Source organism: Camelus ferus, chromosome 11, assembly GCF_009834535.1.
Source record: "Camelus ferus isolate YT-003-E chromosome 11, BCGSAC_Cfer_1.0, whole genome shotgun sequence".
NCBI lineage: Eukaryota > Metazoa > Chordata > Mammalia > Artiodactyla > Camelidae > Camelus > Camelus ferus.
This window is the reverse complement of record NC_045706.1, coordinates 54,636,771-54,648,943: the sequence shown is the minus strand read 5'-3', so window position 1 is coordinate 54,648,943 and position 12,173 is coordinate 54,636,771. Positions and strand designations below refer to the sequence as shown.

Below are 12,173 nucleotides of genomic sequence, written 5' to 3'. Positions count from 1 at the left end.
CTGTCTGTCCCAGGCATACACAGAAGCAGCCCTACACACGGCTTCTGTGAAGATCTACGGGGTGAAGAGGAAGGGGTTGGAGGGATGAGAGAGGGGAAAAGTTGGGGAAGGGGGGATGGGGGTACTAACAAGGAGAGAGAGAGGAAGAGAGGGCTAGGATGGGGGCGGGAGAGGGTGGAGAAAGAGAGAAGAAACAAGAATGAGCGAGAGGGGAGTGATGGAGAAATAGAAAGAGAGGGAAGGTGGGGTGATGACAATGGGAAAGAGGGCAGGAGGGAGGGAGACACAAAGCCAGAAAGAGCAGAGGGAAATAGGAAAGGGAGAAGGAGGAAGAGGCAGAAGGGAAGGAGGGAAGAAGGAGAGAAGGTGGGACGGGATCCGCGGGAAAAGGCAGGGAAAGAAGAAGGCAGGAGCGAAGGAGGAAAGGGGGTGGGCAGACAAGGGTCAGGAAGGGAGAGGGCCTTGGAAAACAGAAAGACAGAGGGAAAGCAAACCCGCCCACCCGAACATTAAATACCTAACAGGAGATGACAAATCAAATGGGAATTACTGCGGTAAAAACATAATTAGAAACTTGATTGAAGTTAAACAGAATTTACATAACACTGCAAATTAACTTTACAGGGAAACTATTCTCTGGGAAGGCAATGAAAAGGCATTTCATTAGTAATCTATATTTAAACAATAGGCACAATGGAGCTTTCTGATGAGGAGCTTGGTGCCTTCAACCAGAGAGAGTGCCAAATGCTGCCAGGGAACAGAAGGCAGCGGATACTCTGAGAGGAAGTGGGCAGCGTCCAGGCCGGGATCCCAGGGCCTGCAACAGGGGGTGGGCGTGGGTGGACACAGTGGGCCAGATCAGATTCTGGTATAGGTTGTGCCCCTGACTTGCTGAGTGGTCCCAGGCAACTATCTTACCTTCTCTGGGCCTCTGTTTCCTCATTTACAAAATGAGGAAGTTGGAGAGGTGGTTTACATGAAGGTGCCTGCAAATGAATATTTTAGGAGAGCTCTGGAGGTGGGAGAAGGCAGCGCTAAGAGTGTGAGCTTGGGGGTTCAGATGGACCCAGTTCAAAGCTTCATCCTGCCACTTATTAGCTGTGACATCAGGCAAGCCTCTTCCTCTCTGGCCCTGGTTTACCCATCTGTTCAATGGAGGTATGTCCCCTCCCGCCCGACGTTACCCAGGCCGTGGAAGGATTTAGGGAGAGATTCAGTGGGGATAGGCTTAAAGAAAAGTGAGTCTAAAGGCACAGGATTACTTGCCCCATCCGCCTGGCACACTAATTAGATTACCCACAGCCTCCTGCCCCTGGCCTGCCAAGGAGCCTCGCATTGTCAGAGCTGCTTCCCATGACCCCCCTAGTCCCCGATGTGGAGTCAGAGGCACATCTCCCAGAGCAACCCCGGGAGGTCACCTGCCTGGCCCCGTCCTACACTCAGTGTAGAGAAGTCTCCGGGCCCTTTGCCACATCTCAGGGCACATCGGGCTGTGTTTACCAGGGCAGATGGACTGGACTGTGCCCCTGCAGCCAGCTGGCCGGCCACACGCTCTCTCCCCACCTCCCACCCTGCCTCAAATGCCTGGGAAGCCCCTTCTCAGCCTCCAGGCAGTGGCTCCTCCCTGCAGCCTTCCCTGACCGAGTGGTGGCCATTCTCTCCACTGAAAGCTGAGTGCTGAGTGTGAAACACCCCAGACGCACAAAGGTGGACGCCTTCCCCAACTCAAACACGCATACATTTGCCCACCAAAGGCAGTGAGCTCCTCTGCTCTGTGAGCCTGAGTGGGCAGCTCGGACCCACACTCGTAGTGCAGGAAGTTTCTCCAGTTTCTTTTAAGATAAAGGCTCCAGGCAGTGCTTAGAGATTTAATAGGAAGCTGTTGGGTGCCCGTTCCCCTGCAGGACAACTCAGAAGCTGCTGCCTCCAGCCCTGTGTTTTCAGACTAGTTCTCTAGGCAAGGGGGAGGTCTCCTGGGCCCAAGAGCCCCAGAGGGGCATGGGAGGAGGTCAGGAGAAGTACGTGAAGCTTCTTAAAACAAAGTGGAAAGTATGCAGACATCAGCTGAGATCTGAGAGTGCCAATCAGGATGACAGGGAAGGTCCCCAGATATGGGCTCACCCACAGCCCAGCCAGACACCCACGGGCCCTGGCTTCTGCGTGGCCAGGTGTGGAGACAGGAGCTGCTCTGGTCCCTCCACCCTCTCCATCACCCCTCTCCAAATATGGCTCCTTTATTGAAGCCTCTGAGCCTCTGTTATGCTATTCCCTCTACCTGTAGTATTCTTTCCCTGCTTTGCCAGCAAAATCTTCCTCGTCCATGAAGAGCCATTCCCTCAGTTCTCCTCCGCCCTCCCCGGCTGCACCTTCTCCATCTCCTTGGCTGTCTCCAACCCATCTTCCCTCCCTCTAAGGGCTGGATGCTCTGTGACTCAGACTCAGGCTTCTGATCCACGCACTCCCAAGATGACCTCATCAGCCTCACAGCTTGCAACACTATCTACACACGACAGCTCCCACATTTATGTCTCCAGTCGGGACCTCTCTCTGCCTCCCAGACTCATATATCTAACTGCCTTTTCAAACTTTCCATTTGGATGTCTCAAAGCATCTCAAACTTAACAGGTCTAAAACACAACTCCTCGGCTTCCTTCAGCCCTTCCTGCTGCCATCCCTGGATGAGTAAAGCAACCACCTCTGTTCTCCCAGGGGCTTTTGTCCCAAACGCAAGAGCCTTCCTGGACTGTCCCCTCTTCTCTTGTCCTCCATTTCTAGTCTACCCACAAGCCTGTCTGCAAGGTCTCTGAACTACAGTCAGACTTTGATGGCTTCCCATCCCTTCCCAGGCAACCTCAGTCCAAGCCACCACCACTTCTACCTGGATGTGGGCAACAGCTTCTCAGCCATCTCCCTGCTCTACTCTTGCCCGCCTATGTGAGTGGGTGCCCCAGGATCTCTCTGATTCCCCCTCCTACCCCTCACTTCCCTCCTTCCACATGGCATCCCTGCTACTTCCTTGAACGTGCCAAGTGCACCCCGGTTCACTCTCTCCTTGCATTCTCGTCTCTGTTCAAATGTCACCTTGTCAGAGGCCTTCCTTGACCATCCTTTGTCAAAGAATGTTTTACCTCATCCCATAGTCTGTTTCTTTACTTGGCTAATTTCCCTTCTTAAAACTTAGCATCACCTGACATTATATATCACATTTTAGGTATTTATTGTCCATGTCTCCTCATGAGAATGAAAGCACCATGAGGAAAGGGAGTTTTGTCAGTTTTATTCCCTGCTGTGTCTCCAAAACATCAAGTGGGTCCCAGCACAGAGACTTTCTCAATAAACAATTGGGGCATGAATAAATGAACAACGCCACCTCCTCCGGGAAGCGCTCCCTGAATGCCTGCCTGCAGAACCAGCACGTGGCCCCACCTCCCTTCCCCATGAGGTCTCAGACACTACAGGAGCCTGAGCACTGAACTTCTGGAATTGGGCCTGGATCTGAGATCACATGTCAGCCTCCATCCCAGATCGCACCATCTCAAGGCAGGGCTGGATCTGATCTATCTTCAAAGCCCAGCCCTTAGTTTAGGACTGGCTTGGCACAAGAGTCAGTGAGTGTTTGATGTGTGAATTAATGAGTAAATGGATGGTTGGAAGAATGGGTGGATGAATAGATGAGTAGATGGATGGCTGGATGAGTGAATGAAAGGATGGTTGCGGGGGAGGATGATGAATGGATGGATAGAGGGGAGGTTGGTTGGGTGGGTAGGAGGATGTAAAAATGGGTAGGTGAATGATGGATGATGGGTGGATAGGTGGATGGATGGGTCCCACCATGGGCACGCAATAAACACTGGTGGTTTATTGGGCTCAACAGCCAGACTTCTCTGGGGAGGATGGACCAGACCAGTGTAGTGTGGTAAAAGTAAAAGTATAGAGGCTGATATGGCAAATAGGATAAAGCTGAGCTGCTATGGTGTGGCCAGAGCTTGCTGTGGGACCCCTGGCAGGCCCAGTAATGTCCTTGTGCCGTGGTCTCATGGTCTAAAAATGCAGATAATAATTCCTTTTTTGTTGGTTTTTTTTTTTTGAGGGGGAATTAGGTTTAATTAATTAATTAATTAATTAATTAATTAATTTATTGGAGGTACTGGGGATCGAACCCAGGACCTTGTGCATGCTGAGCATGTGCCCTACCACTGAGCTATTCCCTTCCTGCCCAAATAATTTTTGCTCAGAGCTGCCAGGGAGATCACTATAGAGTTTCAAATCCTGCCGCAAAGGAGACCACAACCACATCTCCAGGGAGACACATCCCCAGCGTGGTCTGCCTTAGAAAATCCTCTCTTCGCAAGCCCTGTCTGGCCCCGTGGCTTTAATGCTATACCTACAAGGGCTAAGACCCTTAGCTCTGTCCCCAGAGTTCAAACTGAGTCAGGCTGTGAAGATGGCTTAACTCCAAGTAACAATGAGGCCCAAGTGGTTCACAGTATCCTTGAGAACTGGAGTAAATGGGGGACCCATTTTAGAGATGGACAGACTGAAGCCCAGAAGCATTCTGTGCAGGACATACTCAGGAGTTTCAGAGGAGCCCTGAAGCCTGGCTCAAGGAGGGCTGGGTGAAAAGGCTGATAATCCTGGCTTGGGCCCCACCCCATCACTACCGGACTGCGCAACCTCGCCCCAAGCCAGGTTTCAGGTGAAGGTGGTGGTGTGGCCTGGGCATCAGGGCATCAGGGGTCTGCTATTACCTTTCTAGGTCTGGCAGCTGAGTGATGGATGGCGGTTCTAATCCTCACACCCCTCGCAGCATTGGTCTGATGCCAACGGGCCTCCTCCTCCTGGTCCTGGGTACACAGGGAGAGAGACAGGACACATGTGAGCGGCCGGGGGCGCAGACTGCAGTCCGCTCCCTCCCACCTCTGTCCCACCGGCGGCCTAATCTTGGTGGCCGCTTGGGCCATTTAAGCACGTCCCAGGATGCCTGATTTATCAGAGCCAGCTGTCTTCCCCACCCTCTGGTGCTCCAACCAGCAAGCCAACTCCTCCTAGTGGGATTCTTAAAAAAAATTTCAAATCTGTGTAAGTTTTGATTCTTCTGGGGCTCAGGGCCTTTGTGTTGTCTTTTTCTTCCTGGTGAGAAAGGCAGAAAGCCATGGCCTTCCTGGGCGGCCCCCAGGCAGGGTGACAGGGAGAAGCTGCCGGGGGTATTTTTAGCCGGGCGTCTAAGCCCTCGCCGTGCCCTCCTCCCTGCGCCGTGCCTGGCTTCGGGGAATTATCTCACACGGCCGCCGGCAGCCACTTCCAAAGCCACTCTTTGACCCCTGCCTGAATTCTTTCCTCATTATGAATTGTTCACCAGATCTCTGACCAACGCTTGGAGTCATTTTCTGTGCGTACACCTCCTTGGAAAAACCAGCTCCCTCCCCGCTCGTCCCCTCCTGCCTGTAGGGCTGACGGATCACTTAAAACTGAGGGCTAGAGTCTGGAGGAGGCCCAGAAACAGAGTTTAAAGCAGAGAAGAGCCCCGGTGTTCCCCAAACTTCAGGCCTTCTGTGCCCTTCACGATTCTTGGTCAGAGCTGAGTTCTGTCTGTACGACCACTTGATTAAAACTTGCCCCTACTTTAACTCACTTTTTTTAGTTCTAATAAATCTGGCCTTGTCCAAAGTGATCATATCTGTGAAACCGCTGGTTTCATATGCTGCTTAGATATTTCTAATCAAACTGAATAAATATATAATGAATGAAACAAAAATATGTTCTTTGGGGTATTAATTCTATTTTTTTTAATTTTTATTTTTAAATTTTTGAGTTATAGTCAGTTTACAATGTTGTGCCAATTTCTGGTGTACAGCACAATTTCTCAGTCATACATGAATATACATATATTCGTTTTCATATTCTTTTTCCTTTTTGGGGGGAGGGTACTAATTCTAGAACCTGGTCACCAGTTACCAGAGCTACGTGGGCCAAGCTTTGGCAAACTCACTATTGTTTATCATCCTTCTCCTTGTACGGAAGGAGAAAGAGGCCTGGGGGAGGGGTGGCTGGCCGACGGAGCCCAAGAATTGGTTAGCCAATAAGGCCAAGGGAGGTGAGGGTGTCAAAATCACAGGACGCCGGAAGCTCTCTGTACTGTCCCCTCTTCCCAGCACTGGGCGAGAGCATTCCTTTCTCCGCACGCGAATTTTGCGGTGAGAAGCTAGGTGGATGGGCAAGAGGCCTTGTGAGGATTTGGTCTCAGAATGGGGTGTTCCAACTGAGGGCTGCAGGCCACGCGGAGCCGCAGGGTCCAAGAAAGCACCTGTTCCAGGATTCTCTGAGGTTCACCTCTGGTTCACCTCTGGTTCACCTCTGCCCACTTCTATCAGGCTCCTTTAGGCTGGAGTTGGTCACCAGGGGCTGCAAGTTTTATCCCCTCTCTGGTTAGATTTAGAAGCACAGAAACACACCCCTGAGCCCCACAACCTGAGCTCTTGGTCTTCGGCTCCTGTGGGCTCCTGGGTGGCCTCTGGCGCTCTCTGGGCCTGGGTCTCCCTGTGTGTGCTTGAGAGGTAGAGCCTGGTGATCGCAGAGGCCCCACCTCACAACTCTCGGGCCTCACTGAGATTCTCTGTGCTCTCCCCCTCTGCCCACAGGCCGGAGACCCCGCAGAGCCCCTGGCCCTGTGCCCCAGCTGCCCGCCCCTCCCACCTAGAACAGGATGTGGGTGTCAGGAGGTGAAGGAGAGTGTGGGGTCGGGGTGGGGAGTGGCCTCAGGACGCGACTTCCTGAAGCCTGATCGGTTTACCACAGTCAGTTGGGCCCAGGACCGCACAGCTGTGAGTTATAAATGTCCCTGTCAGAGCCCAGGCCAGGAGGCCCCACTGCTGGTGGAGGCGCCTGGGCCCACGGCGCCCACTCCTCTGGGGGCCTCCCCAGGCAACGGCCCCTCTTCCAGGAGGCCCTCCCCGAGTGTCCAACCCTCATGACCTCCGGGCTCTCTCGACTACTCTCTGAGATGCCTGATGCGACAGGGTCTAATACCACCTCCCCCTGCCCACTCTTCACCCCTCCAGGTGCAAGTCCTGTGGTTCCAGCTACCTCAAGAGCTCTCAGAGGGCAGGGGCCATCCTGGGTCTCCCCCTACCTGACACTAAACCCAGGGTTTGGCACACAGCCAGCCCCACCAGTGACAGCCTCCAGGGCAACTGTTCCAACTCCACAACCTGCTTCCCACGGCCCCAGCCGCCCCTTGTGGCTGCCCACCCTGCCCACACAGGGTGAAGGCAGCGGGGGCAGGTAGGGGACAGTGCTCCAGCCTCCAGCACGGGGCACTGGACCCATAGGCACAGGGCTCTGTGCCCTGCACATGTGGGGTCTCCTTTAGGAGACCTTCTTGAGGGTCCCATTCTCCCTGCCTGTCCTCCTCGAGCTCCCTTGGCCCAGAACATGTGGTGTAGACCACAGTCTGGGGTGCTCAGGGGTGAGCCTGTGCATACATGGCTGTCTATGGGGCAAGAAGTAATGCAATCAAGGTACCAGGAATAAGCAGGGGATGATCTAGGTTTCCAGGACCCGAAGCTTATACTATTTTGGAGGGTCCTCTTTAGAAATGTATATACAATTACAAATATATATTTAGCAGGGGTGGGAATAGCTCAGTGGTAGAGTGCATGCTTAGCATGCAAGAGGTCCTGGGTTCCATCCCCAGTAATTCCATTAAAAAAAAATACATATTTAGAATGAGAAAAGAAATAAATTCCTAGAGACTTAGGAAGCCAGACCCCTTTAAATAATTTACCAGAAATGCTTACATAGAAATGTTCCTGATGGCAACCTGCCACCACTCCCCAGCTAGAACCCTCCACAGCTGCAAGCAAACCACCCTCTTCACCCAGGTGTTGCAGGGGCAGGGCCCGGAGGCTGATGCTGCATGAGCTTCCCAGTAAGTCTACCTCTAAACAACAGCAGTGCTGAAACTGATGATAATAGTAATGCCCAACATTAATGGGCCTTTAGCTGGTACTGTTCTAAGTCCTTTATGTTAACTCATTTAACCTCAACACAACCTATGAGGTACATACCATACCTATTTTAACACACGAGGACACAGACACAGAAAGGTTGAGAAAGCAGCCCAAGGTCACACAGCTAGGATATGAACTCAGATAGCCTGGCACCGGGGCTCCTAGGAGCCCTCAACCACGCCTCTTTGCTACTGCTCTGGAAGGTCCAGGAGAGTTTCCCCTCCCTTGGAGGACTTCAGCAGCAGCACTGACCAAGGGCTGACAGTTAAGCCCCCTTCTGGTTAAACCGTTCATTCATTTCACACAAACACTTACATGGCTGGCATTATCTTGGCCCTGAACAGGGGCCTCCTGCTTGCCTTACTCAGCCCAAGGCACACTGGGGTCCTCTCTTTGGGCAGAAGTGGGCACCCAATTTGACCATCTAGGGCTGGGGATGCCCTTGAAATGGGTCATCCTGCCCCAAAGAGACCCCAGCAGGGGTGGGAGGGGTGGGGTCTTTTGGAGGTCATAGAGCATACTGTCCACTCCCCCATTTACAGATGAAAGATTTGGAGTGACTTTCTGAGGGTCACCCAGTGTAGGGACCCCATGTGAAGTCTGGCCTAGTCGATGCAGGGGCGGGGCAGGTGGCCCGCAGCCTGGGGTGGCTGAGGCTGGGTGATGGTGAGACAGGCTGGCCAGGCAGTGGTGGTGGGGGGAGGAGGAGGTACCTCGCCTTTTGGCCTCCTCAGGGCAACGCCTTTGTTCTCTCTTTGTTTTCCATCTGTCCACACCCCCGCAGTCTTCCAGGCTTCCCCTGACTGTGTGCAGGGCGATAAAAGGGCAGATGAGCGGGAGGTCTCTGGTGGCCGTGGGTCATCTTGCACAGATACTGTGGCGGCGGGTGGGAGGCCGAGGGGGGCCCTGGGCCAGGAATTGGGCCCACTACCAGCTACATCAAGCACTCCTCTGAGAGGTTTTACATGTGGCTCTCAGAATCCCTTCAGCACAGTGTCTCCCAATCACAGAGCGGGAGACTGAGACTCCAGAAAGTGGCAGCCAGGACCGGAACCCTGGCCTTGGGGCAGTGCGGACCCTGGCCCTGACCTGCCTGGCAGCTCAGACGACACCTGGTCTCATGAAAGCCGTTCTCCCTTTACGTCTGGAACCGGCCTTTTTCAGACAGTTCAGGAAGAGAGCAGAGGGGTCTCGCTCACCCACACCTGGGGAGCCAGGCGGGCCGGGGAGCCTGAGAAGTCACCCATGCCCGGTCAGTCGGTGTGAGACAGAGGGATGTCTGACTTCTGGCCTCCCTGAAACACAGTCCTGTTTAAAGTGTCTCTGAGGGCAAAGGAATCAGGAGGTGGGCTAACCACTACCGGCCGCGGGGCTGGGGAGAAGGGCACGATGCAGGGAAACTATGGCCCGGGCTCGGGATGAGGCAGTGGTGGCCCGCAGGCCAGGGACGAGCCAATCCTGTCCTCAGGTCCCTGCTGCTGACCCTGGCCTCACTGCCTGGCCCCTGACCCGGTGTTCTCAGACCCTCCCCAAGTGTCCTCGACTCCACTTACCAGACACCTTAAACCACATCGTGTTTCATCGCAGTCATTCACATATTGTTCTTTAAATCATTTTGAACCAACTTCTTTTTACTTCACCTCATCTAAAGCAATAATATGTCTGTGAAATTATGGGTTTGATGTATGAATTATATTTGTTTCTAATTCACATGAAAATAAATACATAATGTGAAGATTTGAGATCCAGACGCTCACACGGGTCCTGGTGGTCCAGGGTGTAAGGCCTGGGCTGGGAGGGCGAGCCTTGTAGGTGAGGTCAGGGGGCTGTAGGGACAGAGCCCTGGTTGGATGGGGAAGTCGGAGGAGGTGGGGGTTTTCAGAAGGGCACATGGCAGATTTGGTTTGGGTCACCAGACTGTATCTATCCTCCACTCAGGCTGGATTTGGTCCAGAAATTTCTCCAGGAGTAGACAAGGACTGAAAATTCCTCCTGACAGTAGCTCTACACAGAGGGAGCACTGAGGAGGTAGCCCAAACACCTGGGTCAGGGGTCCTTCTCCACCGCGGTCTGACTAGGGGATGCTGGACCCCTCTGAGACTCAGTTTCTCCATCTGTACAGAAACAGTGATGAGCCAATGGTTCCTCCCAGCTCTGTCGTTTTGACTGCAGCCCCTCTGAATCCTGGTGATATGTGGTGTTCCTGGTGACCCCTGGGCCTCATAAAGAGGCTCTAACCACCTTCCTGAATCCTTTCCTCCCACATTTGATCAGGGACCTCGAGTGGCGTCTGGGGTGCGAAGGGGAGACGGGGCCAGGCTGTGTGACAGCTATAAAATTAGATAATCAGCTAATCACCAGGAAATTAGCATCCCATCTTTACATAGAACAAATATAGTATTTACGTAAAAGTTGTTAGGAGTTTCTCTCTTTTTAATTAGCAGAAATAAATGCAAAATGAATGGTAATTAGGCAGCTGATGGATTCGGTAGTACAATTATGCTTGCAGCAGTGCCCCAGTCCTTAAACGCTGTGTGCTCCGAGGAATCAGAGGAGCCTATTTATATAGTTTATTTATAAAACAAAGTTAGCAGGAACAGAGGGGCGAGGCCTGGGCACTGCTGGAGGAGGGGTCTGGCAGGAGAGGGAGCTTCTGTGCCCAAAGAATTGGGGGGGGGGTTGCTTAGCGGTGGGCTGTGTAAGTGCACTACCAAGGCCCCACGTGTCTATTTCAGGCCCCACATGTGTTGCTGGGAATGGCCTCCCTGGCAGGAAGTAGGCTGGAGCGGTGTGGAGGGTCTGGGAGCAGCTGTTCCATGCACTCCTGTCTGTCTCTTTCCCTCCCCAGTCCCCACTTCTCTGTTCTTTGCTGGCCCTATTTCTTCATTGAACATTTCTCTGTGCTGCACCCTGAAGCATATTCTTCTAGAATGTTCTCCCTTTCCCCAGAAACTCAAGGGAAAGCAGGTCTAGAAATAATGCACCCAAACACGGGGAATAAGTTCCAGACCAGTGGAGCATCCAGTGGGAGACAGAGGCAGGAGTCTTGAGAAGAAGCAGCCCAGAGGAAGAGACACGAGTTGGGTTTTGAAGGATGCCCAGGAGTTTTCTGAGAAGTTGGGAAGTAGCAAAAAGACCTGCATGTACAAAAGTGGGGAGGTAAAAAATAGCATCCTGTGACTAGCAAAGAGTGCATTAGGGCTGTGGAGACTAGAGAAATAAGCAGGACCTCATTTCAGTGAGTCCTGGATGCCAGGCTAAGGGTTTGGATTTAATCCTAGAAGCCACAGAAAGGTCTGAATTGAGGGAGTTGGGCAGTCCCTTTCCACTCACAGTTCTTTTCTGAGCTTCCCCTCCCCCACACCAGAGCCAAGGAGAGGGCCAGGTCGACAGGCCATTAGAGGCAGCTGGTCCAGCTCAGCAGAGAGAGCATGGAGCAGGAGGCTAACCTGATTAGGAAGGACAGGAGGTTTGTCTGCAGGGAGGGAGGGAGGGAGGCAGCTCTGAGGGCCAAGGGAAGGGGGGGCATGCTGGGCCACTCTTGGGTCTCCTGAGTGAGGGGCCTGTTTTCTCCTACAACACAGCCCTTGCCCTGCCCCCAACCCTTACTGCTGGGGGGAGGGGAGCCAGCACTGGCTTAGAGGCCTCACCCCCCTCCCCTACTCAAACCCCAGCTCTAACACTGCCTTGTACTGTGACCTTGAAGAGCCACTCCCAACTCCAGGCCACATCCTTGTCTCCAAAACAAAGGCTTGAACTAGACTAGGGGAGAGGCAGTGCTAATTCAGCCCACAGACCCATCCCGGATAGTTTTACGGGCATGGGGTTACCTTTTACAGATTTAGGTGAGTCCAGTTTGCCGCAGTCCCTGCTGCTCCCTCCTGCCTTACCCCAGCCCAACTCACAGACTTGTGTGGCTGCTGACCTGCCCTCCCCAGTGAGTGCCCTTGACTTGGGGTGCCCGGCTCTAAACTGGGAGGAATAAGTCCCGCCTACCCAATCCCTGGGGTCACTACAAAGCTCAGATAAGCCGTGATCCTGACAGTGATCTGAAGGGTAAACCCCTGTGTAGTGGTCTGACTTTGACCCTGGAGGTTGGGAAGGATTTCACAAAGAGAAGTTTCACGTTTCCCAGTGGAGACAGCTCCCTAACCTCTGAACTGC

The 12,173-nt window shown here is 53.2% G+C and overlaps 1 protein-coding gene across 5 annotated transcripts in view; it reads right to left on the bottom strand.

Moving 5' to 3' along the window:
- The window catches only part of ZMIZ1 (zinc finger MIZ-type containing 1), a 229,344-nt gene that overhangs the window by 157,739 nt on the left and 59,432 nt on the right, over window positions 1–12,173 (bottom strand). For all 5 annotated transcript variants that reach the window (XM_032491579.1, XM_032491576.1, XM_032491574.1 and 2 more), the window contains exon 3: window positions 4,749–4,844. The gene's annotated coding sequence lies outside the window, so the exon portion shown is untranslated. The remainder of the gene's footprint in view (window positions 1–4,748; window positions 4,845–12,173) is intronic.